This window comes from Castor canadensis, chromosome 2, assembly GCF_047511655.1.
Source record: "Castor canadensis chromosome 2, mCasCan1.hap1v2, whole genome shotgun sequence".
NCBI lineage: Eukaryota > Metazoa > Chordata > Mammalia > Rodentia > Castoridae > Castor > Castor canadensis.
Genome location: NC_133387.1, coordinates 61,438,195 through 61,452,416, shown reverse-complemented (window position 1 = coordinate 61,452,416; position 14,222 = coordinate 61,438,195). Strand labels below are relative to the sequence as shown.

General features: G+C 34.7%; 1 protein-coding gene across 3 annotated transcripts in view; it reads left to right on the top strand.

Annotated features, from left to right (window-relative positions):
* Cd36 (CD36 molecule (CD36 blood group)) overlaps positions 1–14,222 on the top strand; it is a 76,539-nt gene that overhangs the window by 15,410 nt on the left and 46,907 nt on the right. Inside the window, exon 1 of one of the 3 annotated variants that reach the window (XM_074064881.1) lies at positions 11,871–12,005. The exons of the other annotated variants lie outside the window; for them this stretch is intronic. The gene's annotated coding sequence lies outside the window, so the exon portion shown is untranslated. Of the gene's footprint in view, positions 1–11,870; positions 12,006–14,222 lie in introns of those variants that run through there. 3 annotated transcript variants of the gene reach the window in all.

The window sequence follows — 14,222 nt, the reverse complement described above, 5'->3', positions numbered from 1 at the left end:
AGCCCTTTAGTTATTTATAAGCTATATCCTCTCAATAAAATTGCAGTCTTTTAAAGACCGCACTTTATTCATCTTTGTCTACCATTGCCAAGCTCAAAGTTTGGAATACAGTCAATGGCCAGCAAATGTTTGAGTGAATAAACTAGTTCTTTAACACTTTTCCTTCTTCCTAATCCAAAGTTTGACAGTGTATTTTTATCCTAAGTATTTTTCTCAAAAAAATTGGGGAGGATGCTTCATGAAAACTCAGGGTTTCTCTGATAGTTGTTCCCAAATGTAAAATTTCTAAGCTGTGTGGAATCAGATGTCTTTGTGTTCAAATACTCTGCTACATACTTGTTTTGTGACCTTGAATAAATCATCTAACCTCTCAGTGTCTCAGTTTCTCCATTTTGAAAAATGGGCAGAAAATTATCTTATAGCTACAATTTTAAGAGCCAAACTATATGTGAACAATTTGAAAATTTGAGCTGTTTCCTCACCTGAAAAAGAAATATTTAGATTTAGTGATTACAATATTGTGCTAAATGTATTTTGGGTTTTACTCATAGTTCCTGGTTCATAACTACCTCTCAAAGGCAAGCCCTGGAAACCAGAAATCCTGTTTCCCAAGGCAGGTCACAGAAACTCTAAAACCCTACCCTTTCTCTTGGAGCAGACTGTAAAGAAATTCTTTGGTCTGTTCATCTTCAAGTGTAGGTCATAAAACCCTCCTCATTTCAGAGAATTCCTGCCCCATAGCCCAGAAGGAGGATTGTTACATATAGAGACCAAGAAGTATTCATACACAGGGACTTTATTGGGTCTCCCTACTCAGTTTCTTAGCATTAGATTAAACCCTTTTGGTCCAATCACACTTCAACATGGCTTTCCATGCTTCAGTTGTGCCCATGCAACAGTCTCCATAAAACCCCAAATGAACAGTTTGAAGAGCTTCTGTATAGCTAAGCATGTGGAAGGTCCCAGAGGATAGTGTACCTGGGGAGGGCATGGAAGCTCTGTAGCCCTTCTTTCATACCTCCATCTGTGCATCACTCCATCTGTATCCTTTATAATTTGCTTTATAATAAACCAATAAGTATAGATAACTAGTTCTGTAAGATCTGTGAGCTGCTCTACCTAATCAAACCCAATGAAGGAGTGGTAGGAATTGGATTTATAGCCAGTCAGTGAGAAGCACTACAGGTAAACCTGTAGTCTAGGGCTTGCAATTGCCATCCAGTGTTGGGGAACAAGCCCTCAACCTGGGGGAACAGATGCAGTCTCTAGACAGATAAAGAGACTGTTTTGCACATCACACAATATGCCAGTCACTGAAATGATGAGTTTTGTCCAAAGAGACAAGAGTTTATTCAGAAGTAGCCAAGCATGAAGACAGAAGTCTCAAATCCACCTACAGTGGATAGTGTTTCTAGGATAAGGATCAGGGTGGTGTATGGTATGGGGAAAGGTGACTGGAGGTAAGGCAAAGTGTCTGTGGATGTACGATCAAACTTCATGGTGCTTCACAAGATCTGGAGGCATGTTCAGAATTTGGAAACTCTGAGACTGGAGTTTTGATCATCTGATGTCAAAAGATTACTCATCAGACCCTTGCTCAGGCCCAAGTGCAGGATTGGTGGTTTCAGCTGGTTTGAGATAGATAAAAGAAGTCTACAAGTTCCAAGGGAAAAACTTAAGCAACAACTATCTTCGTGACCTATGCATTGAAAGTGTTATCTGCAGCAAAGCTAGTGGGAGAATGGTTGATATATTGCTTAGCTACGTGACCTCCTAAGCTGGTGATTTTTAAAGTAACTAAAAGCAAGTATAGACAGTTAAGGCTGAAGGATTTATTCAGATTTTCTTCTGCTTCAATAATGTCAGAACTCAAGTGGATTAGAGTATAGTCAATTGGAGTCTGCTGCAGAATTGATTGCTTGCTTAGTGTGTGGAAGAAAAGCACTCATCCTCTGGTATCAGGGTTGATTGTGGTACATGAGCAGAGTAACAGCAGACAGTTTGGTGTTTTCTGACATGATTATCTTTAGTATTTCTTACAGATTGCAGAATCAGGAAGCACAAACTTATTTCCCATTCATTGTCTGTCTGTGACAGTGAGAAAGTAACTTCTGATTTTTTAGTTAAAATGAGGAAGTGGTACAAATCATATGCTATATAAGGCATATTCTAATACTCTGGTTATTTGATTATCATGCTTCCTGATTCTGGTACAACTTAATTTTTTTCTAGTGATAAGGTCTCCTTAAATCTGCCCACCAATTGAATTTTTTTGTGTCCTGTTACTTAATTCTCACTCCAAAACTTCCTTTTAACCTCTTTTGGAAATTACTTTTGTCTCTCAGTCATCAAATAGGTTATTTCCACAATCTTTTGTCTCTTGACTTTTTAATTCACATTATTGTTTTGATGGAATTTGTATTTAGGGACCTACCTAGAATTTATTACTTAATTAATGTTCTTGAAATTTGGTTGTATTCTTGGAGATTTGGTTGCACAAAGAAATGGTGAAATGGCTGAAATGGTACAGAGTCTGCCTACCAAGCATGAGGCCCTGAGTTCAAAAGCTAGTACCACCCCACCCAAAAAAAGTCCCTCAGATTATTTTGGTTTGCTTGTCTTTTTTTTTTCACTATAGGTTTTTAGAGGAATTGGTTGTTTCACTTCTAAATTCCCAGCATTTCTATAAAAGTACATTTTCTTTATGATTTATATATAACATTGCTTTCAAGTCCACCAGAAAATTTTGTAATCTTCTGCTTATTCAGTGGGTTTTTTTTTTGTTGTTTTTTGTTTGTTTTATTTTTTAATATTTTGCTTCTGTTTTTTTGAGACAGGGTTTCATTATGCAGCCCAGGCTGGCCTCGAAGTTACAGTTGTGCCTCAGCCTCCCAAATGCTGGAATTATAGGCACGTACCACCACACCTGGCTTCTGCTTCTTGATGATCCTCTGCAATGTTCTGAAGATGGGGAGGTGGGACAAGGTGTGGCTTTTAATGTATTTGGCAGGAGATAGGTAGCTTTTTGTACTATTGAGACTTGTATTTCTCAGTTCTGGAAATTATTGCATTTTATCCTGATTTCTTCATTTTGGTTTTAGTTTTATTTACTTTTCTATGGAAACCCCACTGTATGGATGTTGATATTGCTTTACTACTCTACTGCTGTTCTAATACTCAAACTGCTGTGCTGGTATTTTCTACAATCATGGACTAATTTTTTCGGTTTGCTGCCTTTCATCTTTGGTTATTCACTGTCATGGCTTTCTAATTTATCAATTTAATGAATGCAGTGTCTTCTTTTAGTTTTTTGAAGGCATTAATTATTAATCATAAAACTATTTAGTTTTTACATACCATTTTCTTGTAGTTCTTATTAGTTGCTTGCTTGTTTTTAAATTTTGTCATACTTGTCAGAGGTTTTCCTTAAATGAATGATGATTTTTCTATATATATTTAAAACTATAGTTAATAAATATGCATTTTACTCATGAGCTGCATCACCTGCTCCAATACTGGAGCCAATGAGACTTGAAATGTAGCTGGTATAAATTGAGATGAGTTGTAAGAGTAAAATAAACATATTTCTAAAACTTTGTACCAAAAATCTAAATTATCTTTTATTTTTATATTGATTGCATGTTGAAATGTTAGTACTTTTTTATATTGGGTTAAATAATATATTAAGGTTAATATCACCTGTTTATTTTTATTTATTTATTTATTTATTTTGGCAGTGCTAGGGTTTGAATTCAGGGCTTCACGTTTGCTAGGAAGGTGCCCTACTGCTTGAGACATGCCTCCAACCCATATTTTTACTTTTTAATGTGACTACTGGACATTTTAAAACAATGTGTGTCATGTACTTGGTAGTCACTCAGCACCAGAAGGGACTAAAGGTGAGAAATCACTATGCAATAAGGTCACTATCTCTAATCTCTCTCCTCCATTTTCTCTCAAATTCATTCCCGTTAGGCATTCATTTCTCTTGCAGTAAAACAGCTTTTGTCATGGTCTCAACAGATACTTCCGTTGCCAATGTAACAACCTTCATAAAGATAACTGAGTGTTTGAAGCAACTTCTTCCATTAGCAAGATATGCCTCTTTCTGGGTCTTGTTATGTCAGTCCTAATTCCTTTTTATTTCCTTCTCCTGTTTCTTCCTGACCTTATTATTTCTCTCCTTAAAATCATCTCTTATGATACAGCATCAATAATATCATAAAACATAACATCTGTGAAGGGAGAGGATATAAGGATGTGTACTGAAAGCTGTTGAGGAAGCAGGGAGGGGGTTGAGGGAGAGAGGATGGGTGTGATCTAACCAATGTACAATATAAGTCTAATTGGAATTGTCACTACTAATCCCCTCCTGTATAATGAATATATCCTAATAAAAATGCATGTGTTTTGTATTGGCTAGGCCTGCTGCAAGGTGACCTCATCAAATCCTTGTCATCACTTTGTCTTCCCTCATCTCTGTTTCCTTCATAAGATTTCTAACAACCAGTATTTTTTCTTGTACCACTCCATTTCACCACAAAGGCATCCTATACTTACTTATTTTCCAGAATTCTGAAAATGGCCATGAAGAAGGAAATAATATGTAGAGTTGCACTTAAACTTGTTTCAGCAAAGATCTCATTCATTCCCCTAGCTGAACCATTGTTCTTATGTTCATAGTCTCTGACTCAGTAGCTCCAAAACAGAAACCCAACCTTTTGATAGGGTGCTGGAGCATGGGCAGGATTGAATGTATAGAAAGATCTAGAATTTAGAGCTTCTCCTAATGATGTCAACCAAGTAAATCTTTGATTTCCATGGTTCCCCATGTTGCTAGACTATAATCCTATCTTGGATTATGTGGTGCATTCTTTTTGCTTCTTATTTTCTTTTGCTGTAGGCTAAGGTGTGCAAATCTGATACTTTTGAATCTATTATCCATTTGCTTGCTGAATATTGACATGTTTTCTGTCCTTTATCATCTATAGCTTTGGGCCAAATATGTATTCATGTTTTTGTAAATTCTGTTAATTGAATTTTAATGAGATTTGGGGTACAAGTGAAAATAGATTCCAACTTTCAACCTGCCACATCAACCAGAAGTTTTGGTCATGATTTTAAATGTTACAACTACCTTCTCATCCCCTTTGTCAGTATTTTGTGCCTGCTGGATTGTGCTCAGGCATTTATGTACCCTGTGGTGTGGTCTTGACATATTTCCCTCTACCTACAGACATGAGTTTTAAGTCAAACTGGGTTTGGGGGATTCACTTACCCTTTTTCAAACCATACTAACTGCAGTGCCAATGTAATTACCTACATGCTTTATGTAATCATTTCGTTTTATTTGCTTAGAATTTCACTTCCTGCTACTAAATCTTCTAGGACAGATTAGAGGTATAAACATTCTGTGAACATGTTCTTAGGATTTCAGTCCCCATTGATCTGTTTTTCAGCTAAACTTCTATCACATGTTTGTTTCCTAGAATTTAATATAAGATGACATTGTGAGGTATTGATTTCTATGGTTGTTTCCCTCCCACTCTCTTCATTCTCATTTTGGATTGAATGATATGAATCTGCAAATTGGGGAAGAGCTTTTAGCAGAGCCAAGGAACTGTCCTTATGCTACCATTTGGGCTAACAAAGTTTTGGAAAATAGCTATGAAGATCTCAGAGCAGAAATGTCATGCAGAGAGAACAAGCAACAGAAAACACCATGCCCATCATGGCTCCAAGCCTGGGATTGTGTGGATTATAGGCACCTGTGTTTAGAAGCAGATTCATGGAATCTTTTGGAACTTAAAACTATCAAAGGCCCAGGGAAGACTGTATAAGTCAAATAAGAGAGAGCTGTCATCTGCAAAATTCTCATGACTAGAACATACAAAAGCCATACCCACAAATAGAGAAAAGGCATGTTCTGTGTTCTTTTCTACCTAAATACCACACTTATTGAGAAAAGTATAACTTGAGTTTTAAACACTAAATAACTGAGAAATATCAAAATGTGAAAATTTCTTGACAGTGACTACATAAAATCCTAGATTAGACAAAATGGAAATTTGAGGTAAAATGAAATATAGAAAAATAGAATTTCTTTACTGCACACCTGACTTTACTAAGAATGTGAAATTAATTTTCATTTAAATAATGCAATCATCCCCAAGGTTTCTTGTGGCAGTTCTGTCTTGATGAATGACCTTTTCCAGGTCTCTGATAGCTTTTCTTTAGTTCAAATTAATTTGGTATTTCATATTCCATTTGTCAGAATAGATAGTTCTGTTTCCTTGAGTGATGCATACTGGATGACTTGATTCTTATTTTCAATTTTGATTTTGTTTTGAAATCTTAATGTGCATCATTTTAGTTATAGGCTGTCATATGGTACTCCTATGGTCCTTAATGTGAATTGATTGTATTATATGTAAATACCCAGAGGTATGCAATTTGAGCAAATATTTGAGAAAAACTACAGCTGTAGTTTGATTTTTCTGCAATCTTTTTATTATTTTTCTCACGGTTTTAGGTGGCTGCAGGAATTCTAAGCATCATGTCCATATAACAATGATCAAAGGCAGGGAGAAGCAAGACTCTGTTCTGTGTCAGTGTTTTAAAAACTACAGTTCTCCAGTTGATTTTTCTTTATGCTTAAATGGTCAACACACATCTCTTATTGTCTGGAAAAATGATTGGCTTAGACTAATCAATATTCGCCCTCTGTATAACTTGGGGGGGTTGAGAATCACATAGACCTTAAATGCCTGAAATATGAAAGCAGAGATCAGTCAGGAGAGATGAAGTGTAAGGAAAGACAATAATTTCTGCCACAGTGGGTCTTATTTCAGTTTATATAACTTCAATTTTTGAAGAATAAATATGTGTGTCCTCAAAGTAACTTTTTAAAAAAATCTTAGTGAAGTTGTAAGGATGATAACATCTTCAATTGTATATTAAATATCATAAAGTTTTCTTTTCATGTATGAGTATGGTATTTTCAAAGCTACCTGGGCTGCTGTCGTCCTAGGATATTGTCTTTGGAGAAAGGCAAAGCTAATAAGGCATTAACTTGTAAAAACCTTGGTCATGCCTTAGTTGCAGAAATGACTTAGATTTGGACAGTATTTATTTTCTTTATGAAAGTAGGATCATTATTTTCTGTCATATGTAATACTTACTCTCACAAGTAATGTGAAGAGAAATTTTACAAGTTTCAAAAGTGTTTTTTTTTATATTGCTCCATGTAGATAAGAATAGTAAGTAGTGTGATACAGTAATGGTTAAGGGAGAACAGTGTGAATGAAGCAACTAGTGGTTAACTCAGCTCAGCACTGTTCAACCTTGAACAAGTTGCCTACCCTCTCAGAGCATCACTTTGGCCATTTATAATACTGGGAAAACAGTAATAATTCAGAGCACTGTTATGAAGACTAGTTTAGATGATTCAGATGATGTGTTTGGAATGCTGTATGGTACTTAGTGAGTACTAACAGTGTTAGGAATTGGTATAACATGACACAGACTGGTTTTTCAACACATATGCTTCTGAAAAGATAACTATTAATTTTTCACAAGTTGAATATGAAGTGATGTTACAAGGAATAAAAATGCTAATGTGATTATTTAAAAGCCAAAGCAATGTACCACGTTCTAATCAATCCAAACTAATGTGTCACCTGCCTTCCAATCAGATTGTAGAGATAAGCATGGTGGTTTTTTAAATGCTCACTGAAAATGACCTTGATTCTATTTAACCCCAAGGAGGGAGGGCTATATGATACCATTTAGGTGAAGTTTACAATTAGATGTGAATAATTATTTTCCTAGTTGTCTTATTCTAGGTGGTCTCATACATCTGAACATTTATCCATTTGCTTTAGTAAAGCTCAGTTAAGTTCAGGGTCAGTTTCTGTCTGAGGGATATGAAAATCACTGATCTGATGGCTTTGAACAAGGTTCTGCTTCTTATTGCCCAATCCAGTTGAGCAACAGAAGGAGAGACTCCAGGAAAAATTGTGGACAGAGGCCAGGGAATGGCCTCTGTCCTCAAATTGGCCCTTGCTTCAGGGAAGGTCAGTAGAACTTGGAAAATCTGTGCCCAGAAAAACACTGTGTGGCATCAGCAGAGCGTATTTTAAAGTGAGTGATCCGGGAATGCCAAAAAGATTTTTAAAAGAGGGGACCAAAGATTAGAAGAAAAGATCAGGACTTTTAAAAAGCTAGTTCCCATGATATTGTGCTATGTTATAGGCTACCCTGCCATATTAAGAATGGTTTAGGGAGAAAAATAAAGAAAAAAGGAACTTTTTTCTAAGAATATTTTTCAAATGTGCTTTCAAATGCAAAATTCCTCCTTTTTATTTAATTTCTTTAAATCAGAATATATTACTTAGCTATATATTTTATGGGAACTTTTCATTTGTATCACCTCAGGTTTCTTGTTTCTGTAGGTTTAAATATGAGTGCTTACTTTTTCTCACTCCTAACATTCACAGCAAGATGATAAGCTTTTATGCAGAGACACAGAAATATACTAATGTTTTAAAATTTGTATTACATAAGAAAGCACAGAAATCTGTAGCTGCTTCAAACATTCACCTTTCAATGTATTTAGTTTGATTAGCTTTAGGCTTAAAAATCTTGTAAGTGCATTCAAAGTTACATATAGAGCTCTTAGTTTTGTATTCATTACTTTCAAATTAATTTTGATATGTTCTATAACAAGTTAACATATTTGCACCATTCTCTTAATTTAAATGGATTTCTCTTGATTGGCAAATAACAAAATGAAGATGCTTATAAAATATACTATTTCTTCCTTCCTTAAGTATAATTTTGAAACAGTTTTAGTTTTTATTTCTGTATCTTTATGCATGTAAAGTTAAAACTTTCATCAGTTTAAAACTAATAACTTTTGAATTCTAAGGAAACCTGCCTTTTTTCTAACTCTGCCTGAATTCGGTGTTCAGTTAATTTGAAATGGCCAGCCTCTCATTTATTCTGAAGTTACCATGGCCACTTTTTTATGTTTTCTTCCTCAGAGTCCTTGGCTTCTGAGAGAAATTGCTCAATCTTTCTAGGGGAGGGGAATGTCCTTTTCCTTTATCACTCTTCTGCATTGGAATTCTGACTCATTTGAGAAAGGAACTGGAATATCATTTTCCTTGTGGAGCTTGTATTTTCTCCTTTTTTTTTGGGCCTCACACGTGCTAAGCAAGCGCTCTACCACTTGAGCCATTCCATCAGCTCACCATTTCTCCTTCTAAGGCTCCTCTATTGGAGATTTCCTCCCTTGTGGGTTGTACCATAAACTTATTATAGCACCTATTGTGCTGTTATGTGATAATTTTTCTGTATGTTTGTCTAAGCTTGTTTGCATCAAGCATAGTTTTATTTATTTTTCCTAATTTTTGATTCTGTGGATCCAGAAATAGCTATTGCCAAGATAGTTTAGTATATTACAATTAAATGATTATGTAAATAAATTTGTTTTAACTGAATCTGTGTATGAAAAAATAATTCTAAAACATCACAGCAGCATAGAACAATGCTTTTGCTAAAAGATTTATACTAACAAAAGGCAAGGATTCAGACATGACAAGAAAAGCTTATACTTCAGTGAGTACCCTCAAATTTTCCTACAAATCATTAACATTACTTGTTAACTAGATGTATAAACTCAAAGATACCTATTTTTGTGCTAATTCTGGAAATGTTTACCTCCCAAGTAGGTAGGATTGCAGACTTGATCCATCACAGCTGGCCTTCCTAGAATTTTTCAGGTTGTCTTACATAATGGGGAAGAGACTGGATATATTAACCAAACAGATAAATGCTATGGTACTACTTAATAATTTAAAATAAAAATAAAAACTAGATAAAACAAATTTTTAAAAGTCAAAAGGGCATTGGAATAATAAAGTTTTAAAAATTAACATATTAAATATTGCAGCAACCCACGTGCATAAATATAACATAATGCACTGTAGGCTGTCGCATATCCAGGAAGCATGATGGTGGAGAATAAGTAATGAGGGGAAAGGGTTAATTTGATTAAACTGTAATATATGCAGGTCTGAAGTACCAAGTGAAACCCCTTTGGAATATCAATATACACTTTTAAAAAATGAAGGGCAGGAGAGAAAATGATCTTGGGGGGGGCACATACTTGTGGGGGTTGGGCACAAGGAAAGGGGTAAGGAGGATGAATATGGTGGGTGCATTTTGTATTCATATATGAAAATAGAATAACAAAACCTGTAGAAATTGTTCTAAGAAGGGGGAAGGAGGAAGAGGGAGAATGATGGAAAAGATAAATCTAAGAAATAGTTTATGGACACACATAAATATCACAATGTATCCCCCTGTACAACTATTATATGCTAATAAAATTTAAAAACAGTTAATGTTACTGGCAATATATTACTAAGGATACATAGAAATCAAAGAAGTATACATTATTAAGTTCATTCAGAAGGCTCTATTAAGTTTTCTAGCATCAGTGAAGAACAAAGCATAATGACATACATGAAAAAGTTAAAGCAATGCCTTATCAAATACCAAGACAGAAACTTGGGTAAGAGAAGTAAAAAAAAAAAAAACAAAAAACAAAAAACAAAAAAATGCTATATGTGGAGAAAATAGAATCATAATGAGAATAAGTAAGCAATTTTCTGCTTGATGCCTTTTAAAATAACCATTAGAATGATTTAGAAGAAATATTTCTAACTCCCTGGGTTTCTGGGGGTGAATTTAACTAAGATATATTGTAAGCACTTTTGTAATTATAAATGTCACAATGTAACCCCAGAACAACAATAATATAATAATAAAGGGAGTTAGCAAAAACTCTATCTCATTCATAAAACCTTATATCATTGATTTTACTACTGAAAACCTTGTAATTCATATTTAGAATAATCGCCAGAGGAGATAACAATAACTAAATTATGAACATGTGTTAACTGCGAAGAGAGAGCTCTAGAATGAATGCACTCAACTAGAGTAACTGTCCACTTCATGAAAGTGGACACTCATATAGACACTGTCATTTATGTTGAAGTATTTGATAAATATCATAGAAAACCTCACCTGTGAGGTTTCATGTGCTTTCTTGTTTTCATGTCTTTTCTTGTTCCTTTTCATGTGTTTTTCCTCTCACATGACAAATACCACTTTAGTATGAGTGTATGCCATCACTATTAATCCTTGGAGAATTACTGCCTTATGTTATTTTGAAAAACTGGGATATTTTTGGTCTCATTTAGCCTGTACTGTAACAGCCTTCATTTTATAGAGTATCTTTATTTTTGTTTTAGTTTATTTGATTGTTATGTAATATATATGTACACACACATGTATGATAGTATACCCACCAAATATTGCCATCTTAGTTCTCTCAAGGCCAAGGAGCTCTCATAGCTACTGCAAGCCTGAACTCAGGCCCTGCCTAATCTTGTCTTCATCTCCAGGTTTCCAAAATCCAGAGTACTCATCAATGCTTTGCTTCTCATCCAAAGGAACATTGCACATGTTTTTGTCATTAATAAGACTGTAAAGTCCTACAAGTAAGAAAGAGGATGAAAAGAACCAAGGGAATTGTGATGAGAACATAAGTAGGGATGTCCCTAGAGAGGAATCTGCTGCAGTGTTCTTTTAAATGTCACAGAGTAATTGTTTCTTTTCTTTCTGTCTTTTTTTTTTTTTAAGGAAAGAACTAGGGTAAAGAGCAGCTCATTTTTAAGTAGGACAGGTTATCAAACACTGGGTGCAAGGTTTACTTTGGTTTAGGAGCTCCACTGCATCACTGGGCTGTCAATCAAAATCCATAGCCATTCTTAGATACTTGGAGGTGGGGCTGTCTGGCATACAGCAGTGATTTGACCCAGAGCTTGGGGCAAACATAACCGGAGTCATCAGTGTTCCTCTGGGGCCTTCCAAACAGCATTTTGAAAGTACATTCACGTCTGTGGCCTTGCACCCTTTCATCGGACTTCTAACTGGTAATTGCATCTGTGTAATAACTGGAAGCACTGGTCTGCAGTGCTAAAAGCTCTTATTTTGATTTTATTTCTGCTTTGCCTTGCATAGTTTAGAATATTCTTGGATTTCTCTCTTCTGTAAGGGAGTAGAATATGTGGGATATTGGAGGCATTCAGATAACCTGTCCTTAACTTTTAAATAAGAGGTTCTATGGAAAAGAAAGTGGATACATGATCAGGTGTAATAGTTTTGCTATCATCTTGCCAATAATGTCTACATTACTAAGTGATAAGAAAGCAATAAAGTAGCTAAAATTATTCAACCCTTCAGCACACATATGCTTATATGCATGCAACAATAGAGGGACATTTAATAGGGCAACATACTAAAAAGGACAAATTCATGTGAAGTTGTCTTTTATTCTGAAGTATGTATGTGTTCCTAAAAGATTAATGGTCACTTTCTACCCAAAGAAACAATTATAATGAATGTCATTATGGAAGTTTCAGACCCTTTTGTATTAAGATTTTAAGGCAGGGTGTTTGTCTTCTCAATCTTGCAGGAAAGAAAATTTGTCTTCCCCTGCTTCTGATGGTCAATAGTGACAAGTAGATCTCATGCTGGCATTCCTGGCATGGTGCTAGTCAACAGGTGACTTCTGTCACTTGTTTGTGAGGTGATTTTGCAACTTTATTTCCCTCTTGGGTTAGAGAATTCAGTCACTGTATTGAAATGTATTGACTTGGGCTACTGAATCTTTGATGCAATAGCCAAACAAATGTGTAAAATTAACCATCAAATTACCACTAAGGTGCTTTTCATGGTAGTAACTGCTGCATAGAATGATAATGGAAAGTATACAAAACCAGGCAAAATTCTACAGATTACAGGCACAATTGCTTTATTAGTCACAATTAATCAGTCCTCTTAATGGTCTTTTATTTGGACTTGCATTGTGATGCAATATTCTGTATGAATGAACAATATTTGTACACCTTAACTTTATTGTGACTATCATAAATAGTTGGAAATGCAGCCTAGGGAATTAGAAGAGAATGCAGAAGGTAATGTTTACCTCATGCCAATATGTGAAAACGGGGCTGAAGATAGTGTTTACAGACAGGAACAGGAAATACTAACACATGCTTATTTAAAAAGTCATAGAATCACTTGCACCTAGATGTATGGAATTCTGTTTGTCACTTGGGTTGTTATTATTGCTACTCAAGTACTCTAGACAATCCATGATTAAATATTTCTGCACAGATCTCAGGCAGTTACTGTAATCACCTAGGTTACCTAGATATGTAACTGTTAGATATGAATTAAAATGACATAATACATAGTAATGCTACAGAGCATATATTTTTATATTAAAGGAAAGCATTTATAAATACTAACATTATGTAAATGACTATCTCTACAGAGCTAGATTATTTGCTGCATCTTATTTATTCATTTAGCAATTATTTGTCTGTCCAATACATACTAAATACTGGCCATTTTCTGTGCTTTATTTTATCCACTTAGTAATGTGAGTCTTCAAATAATTCCCCAGTGCAAACATCACTATTTAATAAATAGCATGAACACTGGTGGAGGATACATTTGAGGGTAACTTCTCTACTGAATAATCCAGGGATCTTCCACTGAATTTGGTACCACAGTGATCATATTTGTTCTATAAAGATGATGAAAGATCAGTGGAGGCCAAAGTATCTGCAGTCTGTGGAGTCTTAGGTTGCTTAGAAACTCAGTGACTATGGGCTTGCCATGGCAACCCAATTTATCGGTGAATGCAAAACTAACTTAGCTGGCATTGTGCTAAACTACCATGTTGCTGGTAAGAATATTCAAATAATCTCTTTTATCATATCAGTATTTTTATTACTCATAGAAACAAGCTATATAGTATTATAATTTACCCCAATTTGAAAATAATTATTTATGATAGATTGTAATTAAGTTTAAATTCCATATGTATTTTAATTATTTCAAATTATAATGTCTGCTGATTGCTATTCTGTTCTCATATATATACACACATCTATGTGTTTCAAATTAAATTAAGACAAGATAAAGCAAAATTAGTACAGTGTATTATGTGCTAATAAAAATGTTTTATTTAATTTGACTCATCTTATTGTTCTATATACATAATAAATCTATCTCTATAGTATCATTAATGACATTTTAATTTTGCATTACTGACTCCTTATTTGTACATCATAAAAATA